The 20,877-nt window shown below is 45.1% G+C and overlaps 1 long non-coding RNA gene across 1 annotated transcript in view; it reads left to right on the top strand.

Annotated features, from left to right (window-relative positions):
- LOC137544234 (uncharacterized) overlaps positions 1-20,877 on the top strand; it is a 314,438-nt gene that overhangs the window by 175,135 nt on the left and 118,426 nt on the right. The window contains exon 4 of the long non-coding RNA XR_011025789.1: positions 19,468-19,512. This is a non-coding gene — a long non-coding RNA (uncharacterized lncRNA). The remainder of the gene's footprint in view (positions 1-19,467; positions 19,513-20,877) is intronic.

The following is a 20,877-nucleotide window of genomic DNA, read 5'->3' as shown; positions in this document are numbered from 1 at the left end:
CTTAAGCAGAGACGAGATCACTGGCTAGGAAGAAAAAAAAGCAATAAATTACGGCTAGATAAGAAAGTGTAATTTACAACTATTGGGGTCAGTGTCACAGCTGTAAAAGAGAAGGCAAAGAAACTAGCAGAAATGTTTGTGAATGCCTGCATTAGAACTCAGCGGAACTTAGTTTTATCTGCTTTGTAATGTAAATCCCTGGTATTTCTCACATCCACTTGTACTGTATGTCAATCATAATTGGATCATCAGGTGACAGTTATGATTGATCCTGATTGTTATAACACATCAGGAAGTGAGAGGTGCAGGGATTGGGGAACTCTGGAATTCAGCTATTAGTGCAGAGCAGGGCACTGGATGGCTGCGCTGCGGGAACAGAGGAGATGATTTACTTTGACATATGACCTCTTCTCTCTCCAAGTCATGCCGCCCTTCTGATCTTATCTGATTTTATCGCCCTAGTCCATGGCCTTTGTGGCCTTTGCAGAAATCCGGGCCTGGTTGTAAGACACAAGTAAGCTTTAGGTTAGCAGGAATGGTTGCATGGCCACCTAGCTTTTCATCCTTCCCTCTCTTGCCCTGGAATCTTCCAGACTTCAAATTGCTGTCCTTTGCTGTGTGTGTTACACCAGCATCATCCAGGGGGGCACATGATCTTTTTGAAGTCTTGAATTGAAGCCTGTAAGCAGAATCACCATGTGTCCCACTGCTTTCATCTAGCAAATTAGGCAAATAAGCAAGCTCATTTTCTCTTGGGTATATCACAATGGTACATGCTAGGCTGGCTTCAGCATGTAGCGTTGGTGGTACAGTGGTGAGCATAGCTGCCTTCCAAGCAGTTGATCAGGGTTCGATTCCTGGCCAATGTATGTGAGGTTGCTTTTGACATCCTACAAATCCCTAAGCAAGCTTATTTTTCTCTTTGGTATATTACAATGGTACATGCTAGGCTGGCTTCAGCATGTAGTGTTGGTGGTATAGTGGTGAGCATAGCTGCCTTCCAAGCAGTTGACCTGGGTTTGATTCCTGGCCAATGTATGTGAGGTTGATTTTGACATCCTACAAATCCCTAAGCAAGCTCATTTTCTCTTGGGTATATCACAATTGTACATGTTAGGCTGGCATCAGCATGTGGTGTTGGTGGTACATTGGTGAGCATGGCTGCCTTCCAAGCAATTGATCTGGGTTCGATTCCTGGCCGATGTATGTGAGGTTGCTTTTGACATCCTACAAATCCCTAAGTAAGCTCATTTTTCTCTTGGGTATATCACAATGGTACATGCTAGGCTGGCTTCAGCATGTAGTGTTGGTGGTATAGTGGTGAGCATAGCTGCCTTCCAAGCAGTTGACCTGGGTTCGATTCCCTGGCCAATGTATGTGAGGTTGCTTTTGACATCCTACAAATCCCTAAGCAAGCTCATTTTTCTCTTGGGTATATCACAATGGTACATGCTAGGCTGGCTTCAGCATGTGGTGTTGGTGGCATAGTGGTGAGCATAGCTGCCTTCCAAGCAGTTGACGTAGGTTCGATTCCCAGCCAATGTAAAAAAAAAAGCACAAGCACAAGAACAAGATTAGCCCTCAAAAGAGCTGTTGTGGGGTGCTATTTTAGGAATAAGAATCAGCCAGGAGGAAGAAAACAAGCTTACAAGAGCCTAACTAATCTTTCCCTACGAGAGTCTGCCAGCAGCTTTGCTTTCACTAATTATTGCAGGGACACGAGTAACTGTAATGGCCGGCGCTGTCTGCCTTATATAAGGGGTGGGGTGGCTCCAGGACATAGTGTAGCCTGATTGGCTACAATGGGCCTGCTGACTGTGATGTAGAGGGTCAAAGTTGACCCTAATGGTGCACTATGGGGCGGAACCGAACTTCCAGGAAAGTTTGCTTTCGCATGCGATCGCAAACCACCCAAAGTTTGCCTGGAACCGTTCGCCGGCGAACCGTTCGGGCCATCTCTATTAGCAGCTTAGTAGTTCTGATAGAACTACTACTGTATGCTAAGAGATATCGTTGTTGAAAGGTGGCAGCAGCAACCAACAATAAGAAGAGCAGTTATAAGAAGGTCTTATAATACCACAAAAATAGGCAAACTATATCAGGTAAGATAGACTGGACTAAATGAATTTAAACACTGGGTCCTGTAGCTCAAGCGTACATGAAACTCAAATGACTTAAAATTGGGCTCATCTAACATACGACTATGCCCCTCCCCCTTTCCGCACACATCATATGTTCGTGTGTGTAATTAGTGCCTATACTGACAGAGAACTAGCTTCAGTTTGTCTCCTCACTTGTTAAATATCCCTCTACAAGCTTTCCTATGTAGGTCACTATCTGCTCTTCAGAATAAGGTGAGGATAAAGTAGAAATTAGCTAGGGATATTTTTTTTTCTGTAAACAGTCTGGATGGTATGACAAAAATCTTAAAACAGGACTGAAATCAATAATGCTAGTATATTGCATTGCTGTTCAGAGCCCCAATAAGACATAATGACTACTGTATTCCAGAACTTGATTGGCTACTGTCAATCATTGCCTATTTAGTAAGGGGGTGATCCTAAGAAAGCCCCATTAATCTAACGGTAACCCTGAGTCAGGCTCGAGGCTGGAAATCCACAGCTCAGAGCAGTAACCTTGAGCCTGACACGTGGTAGCTGTCATAAGGTTATTGCACACAGCAGGCATTTCAACTCACCTCCCCGGGGATCCAGACTACACAGCCATTCTTCTTCCTGTCCTCTGAGGCTCTGGATCCCTCTGGTGAGATTGCTGTCTGTTGTCATGACTCAGAGGACAGAGGGAGAACTGCAGCACTGGATCTCAGGGAAGTGAGTAAGTGCTGCTGCAGGCTTTCTGGTGGTATGATTCTTTCATGGTTTTAGGGTCTAAAAGCATGCAAAAAAAAATTACACCGCTTTTAGACTTTAAAATCTGGAAATAATCATACCGCCTGTTATGATCGGTGCCTTTGTCATCCTGCTGGTAGCAGCACTGAGGAACTTGATGTGGACTTTCGCTGTCTACCAGAAGATGGCTCTCATATGCGGGGAGCTAGGCTCACCAGCAGATGGACTGTGAAGTCATTCTGGCCAGTCACCTGATCAATGTGCTGCATATTTAAGGATGGACTTGCTAGCAGCACATTGCTAGGTCATTTTGATTCCTTGCAGTGTTGTGAGTCTGGCCAACCTTCCTGTGTTCCTGAACTCTGTTCCTGCATTCTGAACTCCTGGTATTGATCCTTGCTAGTCTGACTATTCTCTTCTTTCTGTCATTGTACTTTGTATTCTCTGGTTATTGATCCTGGCTTGTACAACTCTTCTCCTGTGTGCTGATTCTGCTGAGACGTGTCTGTATATATTGTATTATTGTATATATTGTGTGACCCAGATTCCTGTGTGTTGCTATTGTGTGACCTGTGCCTTTGCATATTCATTGTAAATATTAGTTAGTTAGTCAGTCAAGGTGATTTCGGGTCACAGTGGTCACATTGTACGATTGCATGCATATTGGTTGTATGTGTATGTGCATTTTTGTAAATAAACACATTCTCACTTCTAAATTCAACCTGTGCAGACTTCAGTATTTTATATATGTGATTGCATGCTCTTGCATTGTCCTGATAAGAATCTGACTGTGGCGGTCGGTACATGCAGATCCTTACATAATGACCTAGCCTTACCCAAATATTTCAATCACATAAGTACTGAAGGCTCTTGTCTGCAAAAATGAGTTTGGAATTTGATGATGTGTACTACTATACCCTGCTCGCTGAAGATAACAAAAGTTATTGTTTCCTGTATTTTGCAGCTCACTCCAGAAAGCACCTCCAGCAGTTAATTGATTCAGTGCAAGACTATGTAAATCAGAAAATTTTGTCTGCAGAAGAGGTGCATGACTTGCTGCAGGTCCTTCAGTGGTTGCTGAAAAGTAAATTATCCAAGGGTAATTTTCCGGATCCACCATTTAGCCCTGCTGATATTACAGTTTTTACTTATATTCTTAAGAATGACAGAGAATCTTTCTTTGACTTTTACTACAAGAAAGACAAAAGTATTATGCAAGCTTGTGTTAAGTCCCTTCTATTGCTAATTGATTCAAGTGTATGCAAATTTGAAAATACCTCATTGTTATTATCTGCCTGGCAGGAGATGTTAATTTCCCAATGCAAACCTTGTTCTGTGACAGCAAAGAATAATATACAAACTGGTTCTTTGTCTGTTAGAATCCAGTCCAGTCTTGATTCCGTTACTGATGTAGTTTAGTCAAGTTCTATTAATAACCAAATTAATTCTCTGCCAGTTAGGAATCAATCCCGTTTAACTCCTGTCTTTTGTGCAGATGATATTAACTATCTATTTGATAATTTAAAGAAAGATAGGAAAAGTTTCTTAAAACATTATTCTAAAATGGAAAGTTCAAGTCTGGCTAAATATGTACATGCTGTGAAAAGTATGAGTGATTACAGACTGTGTCAGCCTGAAGCTGCCTCTGCTCTGATCCAAGTTTGGAAGGAAATCTTGTTGGTTGATTCTAGTGCAGATGCATGCATGCATGAGATTGAGGAAACTAATGAGTGGAAAGATTGCAACAATCGAGTCAGTTTTGATTTTACTGCAGAAGAGATCAATGCTTATTATGGCTATTTGAAGAATGATAGGGAAGAGTTTATGTCATTCTATTTGCAACAAGATGAGGAGTTTATTAGGAATTGTATGTGTGGAGTGAAATCTCTGGTGGTCAATGACCTATGTGAGTATGAACCTGCTGCGGCTTTGTTGGAAGTTTGGCAAGATCTTCTATATTCTAAGTCTCCTTCTCTTCTTCCCTCTGTTAAACCTGTCAACTCTCAGTATAATCACCATGCCGAGTTCACAACCTGCATGTCCGATTTCAGTTAAAACCCCATTGCAAACTGAAGCCAGACTCACACCGCGGTCTTGGCAAAAAATGTTAAAAACTATTTCTGCATCCAAAAAGAAAAAAATTCTTTCCCACCAGCTCCATTCAGCATGTGCAGACTGCAGCTATGTCTGTGCAGCCTCCATCCAAGTCGGTGCAGCCTCCATCCAAGTCGGTGCAGCCTCCACCCAGGTCAGTGCAGACTTCATCCAGCTCCATACAGACTACATCCAGATTCATGCAGACTTTAACCATGTCCATGCAGACTCCAGTTGATTTGTGTCCTCGGCAATCTCCAGTCAGTCCTGAGCAGTCCATCGCTTTTCTTTTTGGACTTTTTCATGGACTAGATTTGCTGACAGTGGGTCAGCCTGCCCGGCCTGCAGAGTGTTGCATCCAGCCTGCAGAGTGTTGCATCCAGCCTGCAGAGTGTTGCATCCAGCCTGCAGAGTGTTGCATCCAGCCTGCAGAGTGTTGCATCCAGCCTGCAGAACTTTGCTCCCAGCCTACAGAACTTTGCTCCCAGCCTACAGAACTTTGCTCCCAGCCTGCAGAACTTTGCTCCCAGCCTGCAGAACTTTGCTCCCAGCCTGCAGAACTTTGCTCCCAGCCTGCAGAACTTTGCTCCCAGCCTGCAGAACTTTGCTCCCAGCCTGCAGAACTTTGCTCCCAGCCTGCAGAACTTTGCTCCCAGCCTGCAGAACTTTGCTCCCAGCCTGCAGAACTTTGCTCCCAGCCTGCAGAACTTTGCTCCCAGCCTGCAGAACTTTGCTCCCAGCCTGCAGAACTTTGCTCCCAGCCTGCAGAACTTTGCCCCCAGCCCGCACAGGCTCTGTTCCAGCCCGCACAGGCTCTGTTCCAGCCCGCACAGGCTTTGTTCCAGCCCGCACAAGCTTTGTTCCAGCCCGCACTGACTGTATCGGAGTATCAGCCAATGGTTCAACCTGGTGCTCAGCGTTTGAACCAGCTCCCTGAAACTATCCAGCCTGTTGCCACCCTGTCTGAAACTATCCAGCTTGATGCCACCCTGTCTGAAACTATCCAGCTTGATGCCACCCTGTCTGAAACTATCCAGCCTGATGCCACCCTGTCTGAAACTAAACTGCCTGTTGCCACCCTGTCTGAGAGTATCCAGCCTGTTTCCATCCGGTCTGAGATTATCCAGCCTGTTGCCACCCTGTCTGGACCTGTTCAGCCTGTTGCCATCCTGTCTGAAATTATCCAGTCTGATGCCACCCTGCCAGAAACTGCCCAACCTGCTGCTGCTTCTGAGGGTATCCAGTCTGCTGTTGCTTCTGAGGGTATACAGTCTGCTGTTGCTTCTGAGGGTATCCAGTCTGCTGCTGCTTCTGAGGGTATCCAGTCTGCTGCTGCTTCTGAGGGTATCCAGTCTGCTGCTGCTTCTGAGGGTATCCAGTCTGCTGCTGCTTCTGAGGGTATCCAGTCTGCTGTTCCAGTTGCTGCCTCCAAGTCTGTTGTTCCAGTTGCTGCCTCCAAGTCTGCTGTTCCAGTTGCTGCTTCCAATTCTGCTGTTCCAGTTGCTGCTTCCAAGTCTGCTGTTCCAGTTGCTGCTTCCAAGTCTGCTGTTCCAGTTGCTGCTTCCAAGTCTGCTGTTCCAGTTGCTGCTTCCAAGTCTGCTGTTCCAGTTGCTGCTTCCAAGTCTGCTGTTCCAGTTGCTGCTTCCAAGTCTGCTGTTCCAGTTGCTGCTTCCAAGTCTGCTGTTCCAGTTGCTGCTTCCAAGTCTGCTGTTCCAGTTGCTGCTTCCAAGTCTGCTGTTCCAGTTGCTGCTTCCAAGTCTGCTGTTCCAGTTGTTGCTTCCAAGTCTGCTGTTCCAGTTGTTGCTTCCAAGTCTGCTGTTCCAGTTGCTGCTTCCAAGTCTGCTGTTCCAGTTTCTGCTTCCAAGTCCGTTGTTCCAGTTGTTGCTTCCAAGTCCGCTGTTCCAGTTGATCTCCAGTCTGCTGCTGCTCCTGAGGTTATCCAATCCAATGCTACTGTTCCTGTCAGTGCCAAGTCTGCTCTTGCTCTTCTTGATCCTGATGGGTTCCAGTCTGTTCCTGCTCCTTCGGATCCTGATGGTCTCCAGGTTGCTGATGTTTCTGCTTCCCAATCTGTGTTTCTGCGTGACTCTTTCCAGTCACATAATGTCCAGGCTCTCCAGCATTTTTGAGTCCAGTCTCCAAAGACTCCTGTGGTCCAACTAGATTTTATAATGTTTTTTGAATTTTCTCCCTCCCTGCCCACCCAGTCTCGGCTCCTCTATTGGGACCCAGGTGGGGGTAACGCTGGAGATCATGTGGAGCGTTCGGAGTCCGATCCTAAAGAGGGGGTACTGTTATTATCGGTGCCTTTGTCATCCTGCTGGTAGCAGCACTGAGGAAATTGATGTGGACTTTCGCTGTCTACCAGCAGATGGCTCTCATATGCGGGGAGATGTGCAACTCCTCGGCTCACCAGCAGATGGACTGTGAAGTAATTCTGGCCAGTCACCTGATCAATGTGCTGCATATTTAAGGATGGACTTGCTAGCAGCACATTGCTAGGTCATTTTGATTCCTTGCAGTGTTGTGAGTCTGGCCAACCTTCCTGTGTTCCTGAACTCTGTTCCTGCATTCTGAACTGCTGGTATTGATCCTTGCTAGTCTGACTATTCTCTTCTTTCTGTCATTGTACTTCGTATTCTCTGATTATTGATCCTGGCTTGTACAACTATTCTCCTGTGTGCTGATTCTGCTGAGACGTGTCAGTATATATTGTATTATTGTATATATTGTGTGACCCAGATTCCTGTGTGTTGCTATTGTGTGACCTGTGCCTTTGCATATTCATTGTAAATATTAGTTAGTTAGTCAGTCAGGGTGATTTCGGGTCACAGTGGTCACATTGTATGATTGCATGCATATTGGTTGTATGTGCATTTTTGTAAATAAACACATTCTCGCTTCTAAATTCAACCTGTGCAGACTTCAGTATTTTATATATGTGATTGCATGCTCTTGCATTGTCCTGATAAGAATCTGCATGTGCCGATCGTTACATGCAGATCCTTACACCGCCAGGGAGGATTTTATATTTTAGCAACCAGAAAATTGGGAGTATGTACCTAACAGATATGTCTCTTTATTTGGCACCAGTAAGATAACACACCCGATCCGACTCCTGCAGAGTAGTTGTCTCCTTTTTGCTTATTTATTACTATACTTTGGCCTTCTTCAATACGTTAGAGCAGGAGTCAGGAACCTTTTTGGCTGAGAGAGCCATAAACGCCTCATATTTTAAAATGTAATTCTGTGAGAGCCATACAATATGTTTCAAACTGGGATAGTGCGCAATCGCAGCAGAGGGCTCACGTCCCTGTTGCCAAGGTGATGTGTATACAGTTGATCCGCTGGGCAGCAAAAGTGTCAAACACGTCTTCAGCTGCTCTTGGGTTTCATCAACATCAGCAATTTCCCCGAGAGCCAGACAGGAGAAATACAGACTAAGGGCTGGTGCACACCTAGGGCGTTTTCAGGTTGTTGTTTTTAAGAGCTGGCGATTTTGAAAATCACCCTAAGGGCTCTTTTCCACTAGGAATCGCTAGCGTTCCCGCTAAACGCTAGCGATTGCAATTCAGCAAATGTACAACATTTTGCAGCGTTTTCCCAACGTTTGCAATTGCGATTTCCCTATGCTATGCACTGCATAGCAAAATCGCGGCAATAATCGTTCCGCTGCGCGATCGCGATTAGGTAAAAAACGAATTGCGGTAGTGGAAATGACCTACCGTGATTCCTATGTTAAAAAGCAAACCATAGCGATTTGAAAATCACTAGCGGTTTGCATCTTTGCGATTCAGCCATCGCAAACGCCGTAGTGGAAAAGAGCCCTAAAAGAGCATGTACAATGATTCCCTATGAGAGTGTTCCCATCTGCGCATTTCGATTGCTTTCCGCCGACCAAAGAGCTTCGTGTACCATTTTCTGAGCATGAAAAAGCGCTTTGTATAGCGATTTCCCCAGCACTTTTAAGAATAAATACATTGTATTTATTCTTTCCCAGGTCAAAGAGTTCACTTCCTGACTGACGTCAGGAAGTGAAAAAACAAATCGCTCTGCAAATACGCTTAGAAAAGCACTTTACAAACAATCGCTAATGCGCAGGTAAGCACCAGGAAGCCCTTAAAAAAATTGCGCACAAAAATGCAAGACGCGAGCGCTGTCGATTTATGATGTGAACAAGACCTAACAGCTTGTACAATTAGCTAGCTGACTTGGGGGTTGAGTCTGACAGCTGTTTCGCAGGGACTAGCTCTGCTTCATCAGAGACTCTGATGAAGCAGGGTTAGTCCGTGCGAAACAGCTGTCAGACTTGTACTTTCTCCCACTGCTGTAAGCTTTTTTGTGTCAACCCAGCCACAATAAAGGGTATTTTAGCAGCTGTGCCCATCTCCTTCTTCTCTTTTGATTAAAATTGTGGACTACCATTGGAGCACGCTGCAGGTAAGCCCAGTGTGGCAGTATCCACCCCTGTTGCATTTTGTTCAAATGCTTTCTCCTCTCCATATTTGCATTGACTTGGGGGTTGATTCGCTTTGTAGGACGAGATCAGCTTTTTATTTTGGGGGTAGCGTGAGTAAGGTAGTAGTGCATGCTGCAGTAGTGGCGTGCCTACTTCGAAAATTTTACTTGCGCTGCTGCACTAAGCTACGCTTCTTGAGCAGTGTAGCTTAGTGAATCAACCCCTAACTGTGATCCAGATGTAGCCATCAAAAGAACCACATCTGGCTCCCAAGCCATAGGTTCCCTACCCCTGCGCTAGAGGCTAGAGCAAAGATCAGTGATTATGTTCATATGACTCAATGTTATGTAGTGTTTTTACTGTTCTTTTTATTTTCATTAAAAAAAGAGAGATGAAGAAACCTGTAAGTTTTATGCTAAATTCAGACAATTAACACACTGCTTTTCAGCAGGTGGCTTCAAAACAAAATCCAGATGTAGAATGAAAGCATGGTGCAAGTATGTGCTGTGTATTCCATATGGTGAAGCAATGTGATAAGATGACATTATTTATTGTAGAACTGTACTGTGTTTACACTACGCCGTACTTTGTGAAGTCAGTGTTCTGTTATGCAAACATTCTGTATTTAAATGTTCTATCATCACATGTTCTGGCATGCATATAAAAGTTGGAAGCCCTGCATAGATGGTACAATTCACACAATGAAAATGACTTGCAAAATGGAGGTGCTCTTTATGCTCTCTTGCACTTCAATAGTATGAATATGCGATGTACAAAATATTTTTTACACCTTGATAAAATATAATTACAGCTTGTAAAGGAGCCTTAGACAGGGAATACACTTGTCATTTAGTTTTCTGCGCGCATTTTTAGGCATACTTTTTCTGCACACCAAGTGTGTTTCTATGCAGGAAAACACGCCCGTTTTTTCACAGCAGCTGATGTAATTGATACAGAAAACTGACAATATGTGCAGAGTCATCATGCAGAATGTCAGTTTTTTTTTTCTGCACGCGAAAAACGTATTACGTGTGAACTAGCTCCTTGAATAACATGAGTTCTCAGTTTTTCTGTACAGAAAATGCGCACAAAAACAGTCAAGTGTGTTCCCTGACTCAAAGTTTTGGGTTTCTACTTTTTTAATGATTACAGTCAGTTGCGATCTTCATTTAGAGTTTCGGGGTACACACACACACACACACATACACACACACACATACACACACACATACACACACACACACACACACACACACACACACACACACACACACACACACACACACACACACACACACACACACACACACACACACACACACACACACTTTGTTTTTTTTACTAGAGGTTGTTTACACCTGAGCAGATTTGTGGTCTTCTCTCCACCATTCTTGCTAAGGACCAAGCACTGTGGCATGTAACCTACATGCAGAGCTACCTAGCCGGGTGCCTGGTGCCTGTTGGGTGTCAAGGGGCCCACTTGCCACCTTATCTGACCTCTCTCCACTTCAGCTTGCAAAAAAGACCACAAGGGGGCTTCTAATCTGCTACCTTGCCTAGGGAACCACTACATCTTTCTCAGTGGCGGACACACAGCCAGCAGTGGGTCCCTGTGCAGAATACCAATTGTGGGCCCCTGACAGGCAGTTAAAAGTAGGTGTGGTCATAACTAAATTGGGTGTGGTTACACATTGCATAGATTTACCAATACTGTCTATGGCAACCTTCCCTGAGGCCCAGAAATCTTTCTTGATGCACACATGTAGCATCTGCATTATACAGGTTACTGAACAAAAGCAAAACTTAACCCCAATCCTGCATCAAGACAGGGCATGACATGACAGGTTCTGTCTTTTATACTTGAAAACACACCTGAGGTGAGAGGGATACGGAGGCTGACATATTTGTTGCCTTTTAAACAATGCACATTGCCTGGCTGTCCTGCTGATTCTCTGCCTCTAATACATTTAGCCATAGTCCCTGAACAAGCAAATCAGATGTTTCTGACTGAAGTGTGGAGCCGACTGGAGCAAATTCAAATCAATCTAGGACTGACTAGTCAAAGATGGTGCAGTCTGCAGTGGCAGTGTGCAATCTAGACTACCTGGCTGGAACCTAGTACAGAGGGTGAGTGAGCTAGGAGGCAGGAGATGCAGTGGGAAGACAAGGCAGTGGATTGTAAACAGGGGTGGCTTCCAAGATGTTTTTTTGTGGGTGCTACGCAAGTGCTAGATCCACTGCAGGAGCAGCTGTTCATGAACTTAGCAGCAGTTAGTAATTAACTGACAGTGGACATCAACAGGAAACTTTGAATGAAGCCCCCTCTCCTAATAAAAAATGATATCCTACTTACTATACATACTTACTATACATATAGCAGAGATTAGATTGTACGATCCTCTGAGGACAGTCAGTGACATGACTATGTACTCATTAAAGTGCTGCAGAAGATTTCAGTGCTATATAAATACATACCGTATTTTTCGGACTATAAGACGCACTTTTTCTCCCCCAAAAGTGGGGGGAAAAAGTCAGTGCGTCTTATAGTCCGAATGCTACATATTTGGACCTGTGCCTGTGTTTTTTACCCCATGTCTGCGATGTCTGTATTTCCCCCGCTGCAGTGTCTGCCTGCACTCCGTGTCCCCTGTGTTTGCGTGTTCTCAGTGTATGCATGTCCCCCGTGTCTGCCTGCACTCGTGTCCCCGGTGTTTGCGTGTCCCTGGTGTTTTTGCGTGTTCTCGGTAATTCCATGTCCCCGGCGTTTGTGTGTCCGCGGTGTCTAAACACATATAAGTAGCTGCCAGCCTGCCACATAGTCATCCGGCTGTCCCCATTTTCCCATATACGTACCGCTCTTGCAGCTTTGAGTATCGCGCTGTCCCCCGGTATCGCCGTAACTTGTAACAATCAGGAAGTCCCGGACGTCTGTGCAGGGAAATGCACCAATCAGGCGGGGGCGCTTGCCTCAACCGCCAATCATGCTGTGCAATGCTCGAGTGATGGTGTTGAGGGCGGTACCACCTTTCCGTCATTGTGGCCAATCACAGCGCCCTCTGCCTGATTGGTGCATTTCCCTGCACAGACGTCCGGAACTTCCTGATTGTTACAAGTTACGGCAGTACCGGGGACAGCGCGATAATCAAAGCTGTAAGAGCGGTACGTATATGGGAAACCGGGGACAGCCAGATGACTATGTGGCAGCTACTTATATGTGTTAAGACACCGCGGACACACAAACACCGGGGGACACAAACACCAGGGACATGGATATACCGAGGACACGCATACACTGGGGACACAGTGCAGGCAGACAATGCAACACAGGGGACATGCAGACACTGGGGACACAGTGCAGGCAGACAATGCAACACAGGGGACATGCAGACACTGGGGACACAGTGCAGGCAGACACTACAACATGGGGAAATGCAGACAATGAGGACATGCATGCATATATGATCAAAGATGCAAGAGAGGTATGTATTTCAGACACTGCACGGAGGACAGCCTGATGAAGAAGTGTATGTGTTTAAGACACCAGATGCACAGACCAGGACAGGACACGCAGACACTGGGAACATGGAGTACATGCAGATACTGGGACACAGGGACACGAATACACTGGGGCACAGGGGGGCATGCAGACACTGGGGACACAGGGATAGAAAACACTGGACATGAAGGAAACAGTGGACAAGGGGACAGAGGAAGGGGGACAGAGCACAGGGCATCAGACATCAGGGACATAGGTGGACAGAGGACATTGAGACATCAGTGGACACAAGGGGACAGTGGACACAGAGGGACATAGGTGAACACAGGGGGGCAAAAGTACATGAAAGACATAAGGGGGGGGGGCATAATAATTAGGGGAAAAGGTCCATAACACGCCCCTGTACCATGGACGCACCAGGTTTAGTATATTTTTATTTTTCCTGGGTTTTTGTCCTCTAAACCTAGGTGCGTCTTATAGTCCGGAGCGTCTTATAGTCCGAAAAATACGGTAATAATAATAATATGGTAGGACATTAGACTATGACTATGGTAAGATTAGCTTGTGAACTAATCTGCATTCTGCAGACAGTCAGTGACATGACTATGTACTATGTCAGTGCTTACCAATACTGTCCGACCATGGTGCTTGCTTGATCGGTCCGGATCAATGGCCTCCGGTCTGTCTGCGCCTGTACACTTAAGGTGGGTGGGATAAACAATTGCCAGGGAGGGTTGGTTGGTATGGGCTAAACAAATGCCAGGGAGGGTGGGTCCGTGGGCTAAACAAATGTCAGGGAGGGTGGGTGGTTGTCAACTGCCAGGGAGAGAGGGAGGGTGGGCTAATAGGTAGGTAGCCTGGTGGGAGGGAGGATGGGCTATTAGGTAGCTCAGTAGCCTGGTGGGATGGGTTTACTAAAGACAGGTCCTGTTTGACTAACATGCTCAGCTTTTATGAGGTAGTGAATGCTAATATGGATATTGGGAATGCTGTAGATGTGATATACTTGGACTTTGCAAAGGCTTTCGACACTGTTCCCCACAGAAGTCTGGTGCAAAAGTTGAGGATGCAAGGACTGGGGAAGAGTTTGTGTGCATGGATAGGGAACTGGCTAATGGACAGAAAACAAAGAGTTGTGGTCAATGGATCGTACTCAAAATGAGAGACTGTTAGCAGTGGGGTCCCACAGGGGTCTGTACTGGGTCCAGTGCTCTTCAATTTATTTATTAATGACCTAGTAGATGCAGTAGTGAGCAATGTTGCTATTTTTGCAGATGATACAAAATTGTGCAGAATCATCAACTCTCAGGAAGATAGTGTCATATTGCAACAGGATCTGGATAGGATGGCTATATGGGCACATACATGGCAGATGAAGTTCAATGTTGACAAATGTAAAGTCATGCATTTTGGTTGTACCAATGTCTAGCACCATACAAAATAAATGGGATACAGTTGGGGACATCAAACTTGGAGAAGGACTTAGGAGTATTCATCGACAACAAGTTAAATAATCGTACTCAATGCCAAGCCGCTGCAGCTAAAGAGAACAAAATTTTGGGATGCATTAAAAGGGAAATAAAAACTCGAGATGCTAGCATAATATTGCCCCTGTTTAACTCTCTAGTAAGGCCACATCTGGAATATGGAATTCAGTTCTGGGCACCACATTATAAAACAGATATTGCAGTTTTAGAGCAGGTGCAGAGACGAGCTACAAAATTGATACGTGGGATGGAAGGTCTCGCTTACCAAGAAAGGTTAGATAAACTGGGTTTATTTAGTCTAGAGAAAAGACGCCTTAGAGGAGATCTAATTAACATGTATAAATACATCAGAGGGCAATATAATAGCTTGGCGGATGAGCTTTTTGTCCCTAGGCCTTCTCAAAGGACTAGAGGACATGATCTGCGCATGGAGGAAAAACGTTTTAGCCATTTATTTAGGAAAGGGTTCTTTACAGTAAGAGTGATTAAGATGTGGAATGCATTGCCACAGGAAGTCGTTATGGCAAACTCTATACCTGCATTTAAAGGGGGCTTAGATGCTTTCCTTGCGTTGAAAGACATCCATGGCTACAATTACTAGGTTATGCCTAATGATGTTGATCCAGGGATTTTATCTGATTGCCATCTGGAGTCAGAAAGGAATTTTTCCCTTTTGGGGCTAATTGGACCATGCCTTGTGGGGGTTTTTTCGCCTTCCTCTGGATCAACAGGGGTATGTGGGGGACGGGCTGGAATTGTACTTTGTACTGGTTGAACTCGATGGATGTATGTCTTTTTTCAACCAAAATAACTATGTAACGATGTAACTATGTAACTATGGAAGAAGGGTGAGCTATTAGGTAGCTAGGGAGCCTGATGGGAGGGTGGCATGCTAGGTAGCCTGGTTGGAGGGAGGGTGGGCTGCTAGGTAGCCGGGAAGGAGGGAGGGTGGATGGGTGGGCTGCTAGGTAGCCTGGTGGGAGGGAGGGTCGGCTGCTACGTAGCCTGGTGGGAGGGAGGGTGTGCTGTTAGGTAGCTAGGTAGCCTGGTGGGAGGGAGGGTTAGCTATTAGGTAGCTAGGTAGCCTGGTGGGAGGGAGGGTGGGCTGTTAGGTAGCTAGGTAGCCTGGTGGGAGGGAGGGTGGGTGGGTATCTAGGTAGCCTGGTGGGAGGGAGGGTGGGTGGGCAGCTAGGTAGCCTGGTGGGAGGAAGGGTGGGTATCTGGGTAGCTAGGTAGCCTGGTGGGAGGGAGAGTGGGTAGCTAGGTAGCCTGGTGGGAGGGAGGGTGGGTAGCTAGGTAGCCTGGTGGGAGGGAGGGTGGGTAACTAGGTAGCCTGTTGGGAGGGAGAGTGTGTAACTGGGTAGCCTGGTGGGAGGGAGGGTGGGTAGCTAGGTAGCCTGGTGGGAGGGAGGGTGGGTAGCCTGGTGGGGGACCAACTCTTATCCTCCCTCCCTCCCTCACCTCGGGGGCCCCCCTCACATCCTCCCTCCCTCCCTCACCTCGGGGGCCCCCCTCACGGTATGCGCGGCGGAAGAGCGACAGATATAGGAAGGCTCCAGCGGGTTCCAGCAGATGCTAGAGGTTTAGCTGCCTGGTCCACGCTGTCTCCTCTTCTCTGTATGCCACTTGCTACTTCCTGGTTTAGTGCGAGCGGCATACAAAGGAGAGGAGACAGCGTGGACCAGATGGCTGAACCTCCAGCACCTGCTGGAACCGCCGGAGTCTCCCTATATCTGCCACTCTTCCACCGTGCATACCAGGAGGGGGGCCAGAGGTGAAGGAGGGAGGATAGGAGTCTGGTTCCCCAAGGGAAATAAAGTAAAAAAAAAATAAAACAAAACAAAAAAAAAACAGCATACTTAATGGGCCCCTGAAACAATGGAACTTCAGGGGCCCTCGTGCGCTGGCACGGCCTGCACGGCCTGCACGGCCATATGTCCAGAAAAAAGTATAAAGGTTCCTTGCACTCCCAAACCAGATCTCACAGATGCTCCTCTTTGATTGTCTGCACTTGTGCCGCTCAATGTGGGGGTCAGTGATATGATCCCCACTCACTGATGAAGGCGCAGCGCGCCGAAACGCGTAATGACGTCAGACGCACACTAACGGCAAGCCACGCCCACCCGGAAGCGAGACGGCATCCCAGGACAACGGAGATTGCACTGCTGGCCACAGCGCATTGCCATCCACCACCCGGTGATCAAGCGGCTGGCTTACCGCTGACAAGCGATTGTGACTTTGATGTTTGTGAGTATATTTTTACTTGTTTAATAAAAATTGCCCTTTGATAAATGCACTATGGAGCACTCTATTTCCGCATAGATCCATATCACGGCCATATGTCCGCCAGTGATCTTACTCCATCTCTGCCTACATGGCCACTAGATGCCTCTCGTGTTTGACCTCTAGCATTTGTGATGTGAGACAGTTGCCCAAGGAGCGAAAAGACAGGAAGAAGTAGCTAGCAGTGGAAAGAAGACACCCGCCAGTGGACAGGTGAGTGTGAGCTTTGATGCACACACCACATTTCTCTTGTTGCAAAATCGAACGTTGCTAATGCTTTGCCACTGATTGACTGAAATCCTACTTCAAAAGACTGAATCAGCCAGATGTCAATGGAAAAAATGATAAGTGTATGACCACCTAAAGGATATATATTTCAAGACTGTCACAGCTAGCTGAGTTCTGTGCATCAGTAAATCCCAATATTGTAGAATCCCAGGATGAATCAGATAACATCCAATGAAGGATTCTATTTACAGTTCAATAACAGGATTCTAGGCTCAAGAACAACAGGTATAACATCCAGGAACAAGTATGCAGGCAGTAAGGAAGGACTTGAACAGGATGCATACAACAGGTCAGCTGAGAAAAACATAAACATATTACTTGTCTATTGCCCTCCTGATGATGGTTCAACCTTTCTCAAGGAAATAGCGGAACTTGTATCTTACATATCATTGAAATATCGTAGTTGGATAATCCTGGGTGACTTTAACGCACGAGTGGATGCCCATATCTCTCACCTAGGAAGAAAGCTACTTTTTTTTCTATGAATTAACTTTACTTTTCTCAAACCATCACTCTCCCTGCCCACAAAAAAAGGCCACACTTTGGATCTCATATTCAGTGCAGAACTTTTAATATCCAGTGTGGAGATTGATCCAGTAGTTTGGTCAGACTACCACACCCTAAACTTGATAAAATATTGTTCCTTGAATGTAGGGATGGTCGGGGATTCCGCCAGCACTTAATTCCATCGCTATGAAAATTCTGCCGGATTTTTACGATATTCCGCAGAATTCCTGATATCGGCGGAAAAATTAAAGTAATCGCAAATGGAACCTTGTTTATGCTATATGGTAGCCCATAGAACCTATTGACTGTTCCCTTAGTCCTTTTTCTCTTCCCCCCTCCTCCCCCGGAGGAGGGTCTTGTCTTCCAGGGAATTGTAGGATTTCAAAAGCTAGCTTACATACATTGGCCGGGAATCGAACCCAGGTCTAGTGCTTGGTAGGCAGCTCTCCTCACCACTATAACACCACCAACACTACATGCTGAAGCCAGCCTAGCATGTACCATTATGATATATCCAAGAGAAAAATGAGCTTGCTTAGGGATTTGTAGGATGTCAAAAGCCAACTCACATACATTGGCCAGGAATCGAACCCAGGCCTACCGCTTGGTAGGCTGCTATCCTAACCATTATACCACCAACACAACACACTACAATGCTACATGCTGAAGCCAGCCTAGCATGTACCATTGTGATATATCCAAGAGAAAAATGAGCACTCTCTTTCTCTCTGGGACTTGATGCCATTGTACTGAATTTTCAGCTTAAAACCATCAACGGATAATAGCAGAATTTCACAGGCAATGCCACACCACCAGGGTGGGAGGGGAAACAAGAAGGAATTTGAGGAATTTATGTTGTATATTAATTCCAATGATGTAAACATGTCCTTCACCCACCTTTGGGGTGATCAGCACCTTGATTTTTGGATTTAGATATATCAGTATTAGAGGGAGTTATTCTAACAAAAACCTTTAGAAAGAAAACGGCAGTTAATTCCCTATTGAGTGCTACCAGTTATCATCCACCAGCCACTATTAAGGAGGTCCCCTATGGACAATTCCCCCCCCCCCCTTCAGAGGAATGCCACTACATGGGAAGATTTTGTGGAGCAGTCCACAAATTTAAAAGTTAGACTCTTGCAGAGGGGTTATGAATCAAATATAATTGAATAGGCCTGTTCATAGGCAGCTAGTAGAGATAGAAGTTCTCTATTATCCCCTAAAGATAGTCGCCAAACTCAAAGGAGATTTTTCATGCACTTTTCTTTTTCACCAATGTATTAGTCAATCAAACAGGCTATTAGTAGGAACTGGTGGATTATACAACAGGATAAATCGCTCAAAGACAAGAGTTTCCTTCCAGCCTGTGTCTCCTATAAACGAGTGAGTCCCTAATTTGAAGGACAAACTGACCTGTAGTGAATTTGTAAGTCCCCAAACTACCTCTTGGTTGGATTCACACCGACCATTAGGCAACTTTAAATGTCACAATTGCTCTTGCTGTAACTTTATCATGCAAGGTAACTCTTTAAGCCATTTTGGGAAAACCTGTAGGATCAAACAATTTATTAATTGTAGGACAAGGGCCCTGGTTTACGCATTAGTCTGCCCCTGTCAGAGGATTTACATAGGGGAGACCATTAATATGTTAAAGGATCGGTACCAGGCCCACTGTAGATCTATTCATAGTGGCATCGGTTGTCCGAGAGTTATTGAACACATGCAACAGGTACATGGGTCTAATGTAACTGCCCTTAGATTTTTAGGTATAGAACAGGTTAAACGAGATAGAAGAGAGTGGGACTGGAATCGTAAACTTCTACAGAGAGAACGTTTTTGGATTTATTTTTTGATGCAACTGGACCTCTTGGATTAAATGAAAGGTATAATGTATTTAATGTATTTCTTTGAGATATAGGTAGCTTGTAGATGACGTCTTTTTCATGTTTTTATCAAGTTAAGTCTTGTGTTCCCCCCTAACTATATTATTTTTACTCCTTTCAGATGTTGAGAATCTAACTTGAGTCATCGGGCTGTTCCAGTGGGGTGGTGAGTTTGTAATAATTGATGGTACTCATAGTATTTGTTAATAATTTCAACTTAGTATGCTCTTCTTCATTGGATACCCAATGACTGTAAGTATTTAGATTCATTATTTTAATTAAGTGGCTCCTAACCTGTATAGAGAAGCAATTGCTTTTTACATTTTCCTGCATTTTCTAATTCGGCCACAAGATGGTGCTAAGTGGCACCGTGCTCCTACGTCTTACGTTTATCATGTACATACGTGATTGATGCGGATCTTTTTCCGCATCCCAGGTGTACTTTAATGACGCCTTCCGGACATGACGTATTTTTCGGCCTCTGGATGTGATTACTTTGCGTTCCACAATCAGGAAACTTTGTCTATTGCTCATCTGGCGTGCGCTTCATACGCTCACCAATGCGGATGCGATCGGACGGCCATTATACGCAGCGATGGTGATTGCTTCTCAGTCAGGTGGGTACCTATTTAAGGGGTGTAATTGTTTGGGGCTAATTTGTCCTGATGATGCGCCAAAGCACTTGATGGTGCGAAACGGCTGTAGACCTGCTCCTAACTGCCTATTCCTCTCTCCATCCTTTATATACATGGAATTGTTATGCCTTTTAATGGATTAGATTAAAAGTGATGCTTTACTGAGATGTGCACCACCGCTTTTTCTTCTTTTTACTGGAACTGTTTCTTCTCGGATTGGTGAGTTGCACTCTTTGGTACAGAGCCTGATACCTGTGCGGAGCACCTTGTGTAATTGTCGATACAATGTCGTTAAGTGGTTATACGTAACTGGGAGGGTGGGCCTACATACCAATATATACAGTATATTTACCAGGATTATTACTGAAAAAGTGGGTATCCTGAAGAATTCACTGCATTATACTACATGTCACTACAGTGCCTCTTTAATATATGTACTGTAATTATGGACATTCTTAAGTGACATTAGACTCACCATAATTATAACAAGTGCTTTCCTTTGTGGCTCCATAACATTATAGTGTAAATGGTTTGCCATTCAAGTATTACATCAATCAGATCTCTGTTTTAATGTTCCTCATTTGTTATTATTATAATTATTATTATTATTATGGCCTTCTGATTTACTGTCATTAGCAAACCTGAGTAACTACAATCAAAATAACCTCCTCACCATGACAAAATGCAGTATAACTGATGCCTCCATAACAATTGGCTTCTAATGTTAGCACCTTTCTAAAGCTTAACTCCCCCACCTACCCACGGTATCCCTTCCCAACATCAAATGTTCTTCACCAATTCACCACTGTTAACCTCTTCCTAATGCCTCACCCTATCCTCCCGACCCTAACGGATAAACTAATTCACCCCCTTCCTATCCCCTAACACTAACTATT

Source organism: Hyperolius riggenbachi, chromosome 2 (assembly GCF_040937935.1).
Source record: "Hyperolius riggenbachi isolate aHypRig1 chromosome 2, aHypRig1.pri, whole genome shotgun sequence".
In the NCBI taxonomy this organism is placed as follows: Eukaryota; Metazoa; Chordata; class Amphibia; order Anura; family Hyperoliidae; genus Hyperolius; species Hyperolius riggenbachi.
Note: the sequence above shows the minus strand (reverse complement) of the source record. Positions and strands in the feature narration are given on the sequence as shown.